This window comes from Strongylocentrotus purpuratus, unplaced genomic scaffold (assembly GCF_000002235.5).
Source record: "Strongylocentrotus purpuratus isolate Spur 01 unplaced genomic scaffold, Spur_5.0 spur5_scaffold_20, whole genome shotgun sequence".
Lineage (NCBI taxonomy): Eukaryota > Metazoa > Echinodermata > Echinoidea > Camarodonta > Strongylocentrotidae > Strongylocentrotus > Strongylocentrotus purpuratus.
Window position 1 is genome coordinate 26,549,407 of NW_022145606.1, and position 11,041 is coordinate 26,560,447.

An 11,041-nucleotide genomic window follows, 5' to 3' on the forward strand; every position below is an offset into this window, starting at 1 on the left:
CGGACCCTCACTCGATCTTGAAACGAACTGAAGCAAACATGAATTGGACGATCCTTCGGCTTGTACTGGCTGCCATTCTGGGGATGTCCACGAGATGATAGTGGACCTGGGGGCGTGCGGTGAGCCCTCTCGATCTGAACATGCTCAAGATTCTTGTCAATAGAGGCCAAAAAAGATGAAATCAACTCACTGCATCCACTGGCAGAATCAGGCTCCTCACCTTCAGGGAAGTTGAAAAAGATTAGATTGTTTCTTCGAGATCTATTCTCAAGGTCGTCAATCTTATCAAAAGCTGCAGCCAATTCCTTTTCCAGATGTTGGAATTTTTCTTCACAAGCAGCTTCATGAAAATCCAGTCTCTTATGCAGGTCATCAAACTTTGAATCCAAACGCCTCTCATATTCTATGAACCAAACAGGGGCCGCAGCGGCCGCGTCACTCACCCGGGAGCTGCCGGGGCCGGCTGGCGAAGACATGGCGTTGGATCGCTGACAATCAACGGGCAACTTTCTTTGTTTTTTCTCGGTCGATCCACCGTTTTTGGACGGGGAGTTGAATCTCTTGTCCGGCATTAGGAAACAGCAGTAGTAGCTACAGCAGGAATGGGTAGATCGAAGAACGCATTGCCGTATAGACCTTATGCATTGACGTCACGGCTCGCCAAACGACCGATTACGCCGCCATCTTAGAGCGCCTAGATCGGCTGCCGCGCCCATGCAAATGTTGATGATATCACTGCCTACGCGCTGCGTTGTGCGCGCACATCATCATTTGCATGGGCGCAATCTTAATTTACGCATAAATACCAGAGGTCAGAGGTTATTGGCCCCAATTTTGGGGCCAATGACCCGAGGTCAACTGTCTGCGCATGCGCACTGATACAACTGTAAACTGGTGTATTAAGACCCGGTAATAAAGCTGTTGTTGTTGTTGTTTAGAGTTTTAAGGGCGTGTGTCATTCAATTATGAATATTAAGCCGAATTCAAGTTTGTTAATAATTTTAAATGGAAGCAACAAAAAAAGGAGGGAAAAAAAAATCGACGCTGTTCAATTTTTCGCATTTTGCGGAGATTCCAGACAGGCTGTCAACATAAAATCATTTGACCGTTTTGTGCGTATTTTCTGGCCAGCCCGGTTCGGTACATTGAACAGGCTTCTCGGCTTGCATGTTCATGCGTAGCCTAGGCACCTCCAATACCGGCCAAGGGCTATGCGATGTCTGTCGGTGGGATGTCTCCTTTCCGGGAAAAAAACAAAAGCAAACAAAAGCATGTGATTAGATTTAAAAAAAAAAAAATCTTCAAACTAAGACCTCACCATCTTATTCCTGTGGAATAACATGGGTATAGAGCGTAGTCTTTCCTTCAGACCCGGTTATTTCAAAAGAAATAGAAATTTAAACATATCTTCTAAACTAAGACCCACCATCTTATTCCTCTTTTTTTTTTTTCATTTAAAAATAAATTACATATGTGGATACAACACGTCACAAATAAATGATTGGTCAGCGGTCACACGAACTGACGAATCAGTCAAAATGGTCCATATATATAACACACAGAGGAGGGACCGATTCGATGGTTCGTTGACCGTCGACGATTTTTTAATCATGTAAATATTCTAACGCCCACAAATATCCTGGAATTCAATGTTCGTAGAATAAGTGACCTTAAATGTATTTACATATTGACGCTGATTGTTTTATGCATGTGATTATAAAATATGTTCACGATATGTAACATAATATGTACTTTTGTTATTCTTTGTCATTTGGTCGTCCTATTAGACTGAAAATCATCACATTTTATGATAAAATGTATTTTGAACTATATTGCAATGCTATTGTGAACCAAATACTGTTCACAGGCTTTATTTTCGACTGTATAGGAAAAAAAAGCAAACTTTAGAGAAATGATACAGCCAATACAGTAGAAAATGTTGAATAACATGTTGACTGTTGAAAGTATACACAAAGTCGCGTGAATTGAGTTTGAAAATTGACCGGGAAGTCCGTGGCTAAAAGGTAGGGTGCTTTACGCGTACAAAAAAATCTAACCCAGATCTTTGATTTTTGTTAACGTTTATTTTTTTCCCTTTCCCCTCTTTTTCCTTTCTTTCTCTTGTTTGTTATCCGTCAAAAGGAAGGGGGTGGGTCGCACAGGCCGCCTGTCCCCCCTCGCCTGAATCCGCGCCTGCGTTAAAAGGGCATGTTCCCGCCAGTGTAGTTATCGCTGCTCTAGTCATGGCCATCTTGGTTCCGAAGGTCGACTTCTAATTTGCATACAGCTGTCAATCAAAGTACGCGCGGCCTAGCCTGCTGATCGCGACGTCACGAAAGTGGGCGGAAACAGCAGCCGAATCTTAGAGCCGAACTGCGATTGGTATTACTTCGGCACATGTATGCGATAATCGGCATTGTCCGGGCATTCGGAACATGCCATCTGCGTAAGAGCCGTATTCTGTTGATGTCAATAGGCAGCTAGCACCGTCCGCCAGCGGGTACGTATTTTGAACGCCCTCTGGAATACGGGGAAAATGCCCCTTTAAAGCTTAACACCCTATTCACGGTTTGTAAAACATACTTAGCTCAATCTTCGAACAGCATAGTATTTTTTCTTTTAAACTTTAAACTTGTTTTCTTTGAAAGTGTATAAAAAGGTTTGTCCGGTCAGATTTCCACATAATTATATTTATATACGTACCCGCGTTAATATCTACGTGAGAGATAGACTTTATTTCTATCGGAAATTGCTCAAACTTTCATTGACCTGTTCCTCTCATTTGTCTGCTTGTATTAAAACCAACTTTATATCAGGGGGACCTCCTCTTTGAGGCTTTTACGTCGCCAAGACCTTTGCAAACATCTTGAACACAACATGGCCTGTATTCTCTACAATTTTGAACATTCAGGACCGACGATTAGTCTATGCATTTGTTCAAAATAATCAGAAGGTAGTCTGCGCTCCAAGTTTTGTTTCAGTTAAAGGTGATTTTATACACAGGGTTGGGGTTACCGTCAGAATCTATTTTGTTTAGGTGATCTGCCGCCTAGCGTGGCAGACGACCTTTTGATTTTGTCAGAATCTATCTTTCTCACATTTTTATTTTTCCTTTTCCTTTTCGAACTGCAAAGGTCAATCCTCAAAGTGAAAACAAAAATTGGTATTTAGACCTTCTACATTATCAGGGATGACGTTAAAGATTTTTCTTTTTAAGTGGTCCAAGATTCTGGTTTACAACAATACTTTGCAGTTGAGTGTGATAGTCTGAAGCGAGTGAATAAAAACAAATATCGATAACATCTTATTAGGAGATGGATTTACCGATCCTGATCGGGTTTTACTGAGACCACAATCTCATGATTTAAGAATGAATAAGAACTTTAATATGATATGTTACTTTAATGAGATGAATAATAAATGCTAGAAATTTAAGAAAATTAATACAGGACGAATGGAAAGGAGGCACATAATTATGGAAACGTTTGCTTTGATTTGTCTCATGAAAGAAGTTCACCACAAACTAACTCCCACACAGTGTTGAATGCAGGGGTCACGTGCCACTTGGTTCATCGGGCAGATAATTCCATAGTATGTGAATGGGTAAATTCCGACAGCATTATACAACCAATCCAAAAAAAGTCTAATACCAGAAGAAAGCTAGCAATTGGTTTATTCATCATCCACCCACCCCAACACAGCCTGACTGCAATGGAACGAGTGAGGGCTTGCGAGAGCGGCCGAAATGCAATTGAAAATCACTATTTAGCTCTTTTACATCGCAAAAAGACGACATTACAATGGATTACTACACTGTTGGTCATAATGGTGGAATAATTATTTTTACCCCAATTTATTAAATAATTTTGACAATGATTTATTCCTAATAAATCTAGATAATAGTATACATTCTCAGATTTTATTGAATGAAAATTGGGGAGTGTTTGTTTTGTGTGACTGCTAAAGCATGTGGGTGCTACTATGCTAATCAACTAGGGGACCTGCGTCCTTAAGTCATAACTGACAGTCATGGGGATTAATGCCTCATAAAAGGGCACTAATATAGCACATCGACACGGTTTTGATCCCGGGAGCTCACAGTAACGGGGCCATTGCTTAGCCAATAAATCATGACTGTACGCAGAGGGCGCTTGGGTACGTCGACGCTCCCACACAAATTAACAAAAACAAAGAAAATGCAATAAATTTTCAATAATTCATTGCATTTTGCCCCGACCCCCAACATTACAAAATCTTCTATGTGGGCATGCCTTGATTCATAATGCATGGCCCTACAGAGGAATTTTTCCTGTTCACGCAAAAAACACTCCCCAATTGTCATTCAATACAATCTGAGAATGTATACTATTATCTAGATCTATTAGGAATAAATGATTGTCAAAATCATTCAATAAATTTGGGTAAAAATAATTATTCTACCATTATATATTTTTTTTCCGACGAAAGTACAGAGAAAGTGAGATATTTGTTTGTTTATTACATTTTGTTACCCGAGTGTTTCGGGATATGAGGGATGATTAAAAACTTCTTTTCATAGCAAGTAGGGTATTCATTATATCACAATATGAATGACATTTAATAATGTAAATGCCCGATATTTTTGCTAACCCTTCATATTCTTCAACACTGCCTTTCATTGTGTTGGTAGAAATAGCGAACATGTAACTACACAAATCTGCTCCGATTCTGTAAAACTATATGTTGCTCTTTAGATTACCGCAAAAGGGCACACTTTGTAAAGAACAGGAGAAAATGTCGGTAAAAAGTACACTTTTCAAAAGGGAAATTATTAATAAGAAAAAGCGACATTAATTCAAGTTTCGAACGGAACTTTGATAAAGTGATAGTTGAGTTCTTGTTTCAGACCGCAAATGCCTTGAAGCGCATGGTTATTGCTCTTGTTCTTATTTATGACATTTCTATTGCTCTTTTAGGACCTAAAATTGCTATGATTTATGAAGGTAATTCTAGACCCGAAAATGTGTGAAATTTAGCCAATACGATCATACCCTCTGCAACAAAACTTAACTGTCCCTTTAAAATTGAGGCATTTGTTAGGGGTGAACTAGGGGTACTTTAAGGAAGGTAAGGGGAAGAGGCACTTATTCGGAAGAAAATGGAACATTTTGCTTAGTTGTACGTAAAATAGGCATTTTGGGGCTTATTTTGTATTTCTCTCTTTATTTATTATTTCCTTCTTTCTTTTTGACATTTTAACTCGATTTCAGTTTCTGTCATTGTATCTTTCTTGCTTACTTTGATTTTCTTCCTTTTTTTTTTTGTTCTTCTCTTTTTTTTTTTTTTTTTGTTCATTTGTAATTAATTGAAAAGTGCAGTGAACTTTCGTAATGTATTTTCTTCATCCCCCAAAGCGGAATCTCAAAGCTCAAAAATGAAATAAAACACAGATTATGTTATGACCTTGTAGGTCATAATATCAGAGGAAACGTGCGATATCCTGGCTGCGACTTTGCGTTTTACACCCTGGCCTGGACATTTTCCCGGTAAATAGCAATGAAACTGCTTGAATGAGTCTAGTCTACGCTCCTCGATCGGGCGCGCCAGTTCCAAATCGAATCGTACATGCACAGACGTACGTCGATGCAGCATTTATACACACCGTACGCAGCTGCAATACTGAAGATTAAGGGAGAAGATATAGGATTTCAAGTTCAGAACAACAAGTTAAGAAGCTTGCTGCACGATGGAATTCATCGAGGATGATGACGGAGTGGCAATGCAGACGCCTTTGCGGGTATGAATACTGTAAATCCAGTTTTGAATAGTAGTTATATGAGTACGATTAACTGTAACTGTTAGGCATCCATAGTTAGCAAAACTAAGAGTAAGACTAAGTGAGTCGCTGCACAGTGTCACATTGTCACTGTCACTGTCAGTACTGTCTGTCAGTCAACATTAACAACAGCAATGTCAATTGGACTAGCTAAGCATAAGTAACAATGTAAACAAACATAACGTTAGATCTAACGTTATGTAGTCTAGGACTGCAGGAGGGCCTAACTTAAGGTGTAACTTACTAACTTAATACAGTTCATGAGTTAACTTATTTTCACGTATCATCCATTATTATGTGTATTCAGTTCGTTATCTCCAAAGTAAAGTGCGGTGCACGCCTCTGCGCCCATGAATCCGCCTATGTTCAGATCTCTTTTTATCTACATGTGCATGTATTTTCAAATAAAAATTTCTTATAGTCATTTCTTGCATCTAAATCTTAACACACTGTCAAATTATCTGTTCAAATTTCTACTATTGTTTGCTTTCACTTTTACTACATATTTCTTCTTTATATAACTATTTATGCATACACATACTCCTGTATCTTTTGTATTACTTCTCTGACATTGAAGGATTAGATTACCTTCACGAAAACAAAAAGTATATGAATGTAAAGCAGTAAATAAAGTGCAAATGAATTCATGTAAAACTGGTGTATAATTTCCTTTATATGTTATGTGTCTGTACATTACACTAGACAAAGTGATGAATGGAAAAAGAGAGAAAGAGAGGTCTTATAAACAAATATCATGAATTTAAAATGAGAAAGAGAGAAAGGGAGAGAGAGACAGAGGTCTTAGAAACAAATATAAATTCAAGAAGTGAGAAAGAGAGGGGGTCTTAGAAACAAATATCATGAATTGAGAGCTAGAGAGAGAGAGGTCTTAGAAACAAATATCAAGAAATGAGAAAGAGAGGGGGGGGGTCTTAGAAACAAATATGAATAGAGAGAGAGAGGCCTTAGAAACAAATATGAAGAGGGGGTTAATGAGAGAGAAAGAAAGAGGGGTCTGAGAAATACATACGAGAGAGAGTGGGTCGAGAGAGAGAGGTCTTAGAAAACAAATATGAATAGAGATGGGGGGGGGGGGGGCGGGGGAGAAATGGGTCTTAGAAAACAAATATGAAGAGAGATGAGGGGGGGGAGGTCTTAGAAAACAAATATGAAGGGAGAGGGGTCAAGAGAATTAGAGAAATTAGGTCTTAGAAACAAATGACATGAATTTAAAAAATGAAAGACGTGATCCCACAATAATAGAAAATGGTACGAGTGCAATATTTAAATCACAGTTTATGTATTACATTACCATTACACATATTATGTCGAGTGTAGTCTGTGTATGTGTCGATATGTGTACACGTGTGTTAGGGGGGGGGGGGGTCCGAATCAGCAAATGGTTTGAAAGTAGGCTACACGTCAAAAATTGAAACCCTGAAGAAGGCGGAATTAAACCACAAAAACCATAATATTATTTGGTTTCTCTCTTTCCTTACTTTGATTAATTCCTTCTCTAATTTCTCTCTTTCTTTCAAGTTAGTTTTTGTTTTCTCTCTCTGCTTATGACATTCTTTGTTTCCTCTCTGTTCTTTAATTATTTATTGTTTTTCTCTATTTCCTTCTGTTGTTATTCGTTGTTTTTCTCTCACTCGTACGTCTCGATACAAAAGTACATGTACCGCGTACCGCGACACTGGACATATAGGACGTACGTTGAGCATTGCAGAAGAGCTACGTGCGCGCGCAATATCTTGTCATGGATAGACTTTTCCCAGTCGGTTCCTTGAAATTTATTGGGAAAAGGTCCAGGCCAGGGTGTAAAACGCAAAGTCGCATCCTGGCTCCACAAACCTCCTAATGATTTTCTTCTAAATCAACAAGGAAATATAAAATAAACCGCATTGTTTTACGAAACAAGTACGTACATTCTCACGTGAAATAAAAAGGTTTATTAATCAATAAATTTTCAATAATTCATTGCATTTTGCCCCGACCCCTAAGATTAAAAAAAAATCCTCTATGCGTTATGGTTAAATTGCAAAAATCCTACTTAATGGCTATCCTGGAGACAGAAAACTAACTTGATTTAATTTAAAAAAAAAAAACTAATTTAAATGAAGTTTCTTAGTTGTATAAAGGCGTAGGCGAAGAGGAATTACTGCAAGGACGAAATGTTAAAATATCTGACATGATTGGCATTAAATTATATAGCTTCGTTGGTTTTAGATTAAGAGATTTTTTGTGCTACGAATAGTATTATTGTTAAATACAAAATGATTAGTTGTGCGCTCTGTCCCTAAGCCTCGTGTTTTATGGACTATTATTAGTGAGCATCTTAGCCGTTCGTGTGAGTTAAGAATTATTATCTAAAGTGCCTAAAAGTCTTCATTTAGTATCATTACGTGTGTTTTAAAATATTGACCAATGCCAATAATGGAGTGACCTGCCATTGTCACAAATAAGGTATCAACTTATGCTCATCCGACCTGAAATAAATGTCGAAAATCCTTGAGCTAAAAAGACAATTATAAAGGGCAAACGATTATTCAAAGTCAAAGGCCAGCATTTTCTCGTCATATAAGTAATAGCTGACATAAACATTTCCGTCAATAAAAGGACAACATCCAGCCAAAAGGTCGCGTTGCACTTTTTCACAGACCCAGAGAATGTCCCTACCACCACGTAACAGTGGTAGTAGGGACGAGGGGAGGTTTAAAGGGACTTGGTAACATTGTTCAGATGAGAGATAGTGGTGCTAAGGTAGTGACTTCAATGCTAGATGTACAATTAAAGATAATCTGAAAAATTTAGTGAAAACGGATCATTATTCATGGTACAAATTGGGAAAAACTGATATGATCGATTCCTTAATTCTCCCAACTATATTATTCTACTTCTATTTGCTACTTGTCAAAGCCTGTTCAGCATCAAGACAAGGACAATTTAATTACATTTTAGGTGAATGTAAATCGTGACAAAGCAATAAAATGGTTCTACATTCCATTCCAGACAGTTAAGTGTTGACAGATTTGTATAGCCTGTTTTATGTATTTTTCTCATGGAAAAACGGTTGGGAAAATTCAAAAATGATTGGGAGAATTTACTGTTAATCACTGTTAGAGGGTGCCTCACATCGACGCCTTCAAAGAAAACCATAGATATCTTTGTGGTTTGAGAATTTGTTCAGGATTTTTTGCATGTCAGAGGGTTAGTATAGTAGAAGGAATATATTAAGTAAAATTTTATACAAAAATTAAGCAATTTTTTTTCATCAACCTTCAACAATGTTACCGAGTCACTTTAAAGATAGTTCCACGCCCAAAAGGTAAAAAAAGAAAAAAAAATAGACTAAAAAAGAAAGAGAGAGAGAGAGATAGCGAACCAAATAAAAGAGAAAAACAAATTATGGGTGGGGGAAGAAATGGGATTCGTTTTCACTTCTTTTAACTATTGCAACTTCTTATTTTCAGGGAGCATCGCCTCCTGAAGCATTGAATAAAGTTCCGCGAGGCCTCCTTAATGTTTGTATCACTTTCTATTATGAGGAAAAGGGGACAGGACTGGGGTCGTATCAAGACAATTACCCCCTGGGCAATCACCCCCCCCCCCCCCCCCCCCGGAAAATCATCCCCCGGAAAACTACCCTCGTAGGACGATTACCCCCCGGAAAATTACCCCCGGAGAATGACCCCCCGACGACAATTACCCCCCGAGGAAAATTACCCCCCCCCCCCGAGGAAAACTACCCCCGAGGACAATTACCCCCACGGACAACTACCCCCAAGTAGAATTACCCCCCGAGGACAACTACCCACCGAGGACAATTATCACTCATGCATGGACACTACTGGGCATGGTTTCTTTTGACAATGATTTATTCCTAATAGATCTAAATAGTATACACTTTCAGATTGTATTGAATAGTAATTTGCCAGCGTTTGTTTTGCGTGACTGCTAAAGCATGTGTATGCTACTATGCTTATAAACTAGGGGACCTACGCACCTAAGTCATAAATGACAATAATGAGGATTAATGCCCCCAAATGGGCACTAATATATAAACACATCGACACGGTTTTGATCCTGGGGCCTCACAGTTACGAGGCCATTGCTTGGTCACTGAACCATTACTTATATGCTACATGATCAACAATTGAACGAGTGAGGGCTTGAGAGAATGGTCAAAGTGTGATTGAAACTTGCTATTTTGCTCTTCTCCAAAGCAAAAAAGAAACGACATTATGCTGGATTTATATGCTTTTTTCTGACAAAAGGACAGAGAAGTTGCATATTCTGTTTGTATATTATACGTATTGAAAGGTTACCCAAATGCCTCCCTGGAACCCCAATGCTGGGAAGAAACGCACTTTTTAGAAAACTTCACTTTTTCATGCAAAAAAAGTTTTTTTGTTATATGCACGTAATTCAGATGGATCAGATGCATATACACGTATTGTATCGGGATATGAGAGATGATTAAAAATACTTCTTGTCATAGTAGGTATGGTAATCATAATTCTTTTAAACATTAATATGAATGACATTTAATAATGTAAATGCCCCATATTTTGTCGGGCCTTTCGTATTCTCAACAGTGCCTTTCGTTGTGTTAGTAGAAATAGCAAACATGTTACTACACAAAGCTGCATCGATTCTTTCGATTCTTTGAAACTTTAGATGTTTAAAGAGCACACTTTGTAAAGACAAATTACAAAATGTCTATTTAAAGGGAAATTATTTATAAGAAAAAACGACATTAATTAAAGTAACGAACGAACTTTAAAAAAGGATAGTTGAGTTCTTGTTTCAGACCGCAAATGCCTTCGAAGTGCATGGTGATTGCTCGTATTCTTATTTATGACATTACGGGTGCTCTTTCAGGATCTGAAATTGCAATTTACCTCATTTAAGACCCCAAAATGTGAAGAGCTTGATTACAAAAGGAGCTAAATCCATATGTTATCAAAATTGGTTTTTTGTCTTAAAATAATGATTTCTTACATTGAAACAAAATGCACTATATCACATTCTAAAATTTATCCAGGAAGTATGAACATTGTAGGGTACAATATCATGTTTCATTCAAAACAAATTCATACTTAATGGCTATCCTGGAGACGGAAAATTGACTTGATTTAATATAAAGAATATAATTTCAATGAAGTTTCTTAGTTTTATAAGGGCTTAGGCATAGAGAAATTACTTCAAGGACAAAATGCTAAA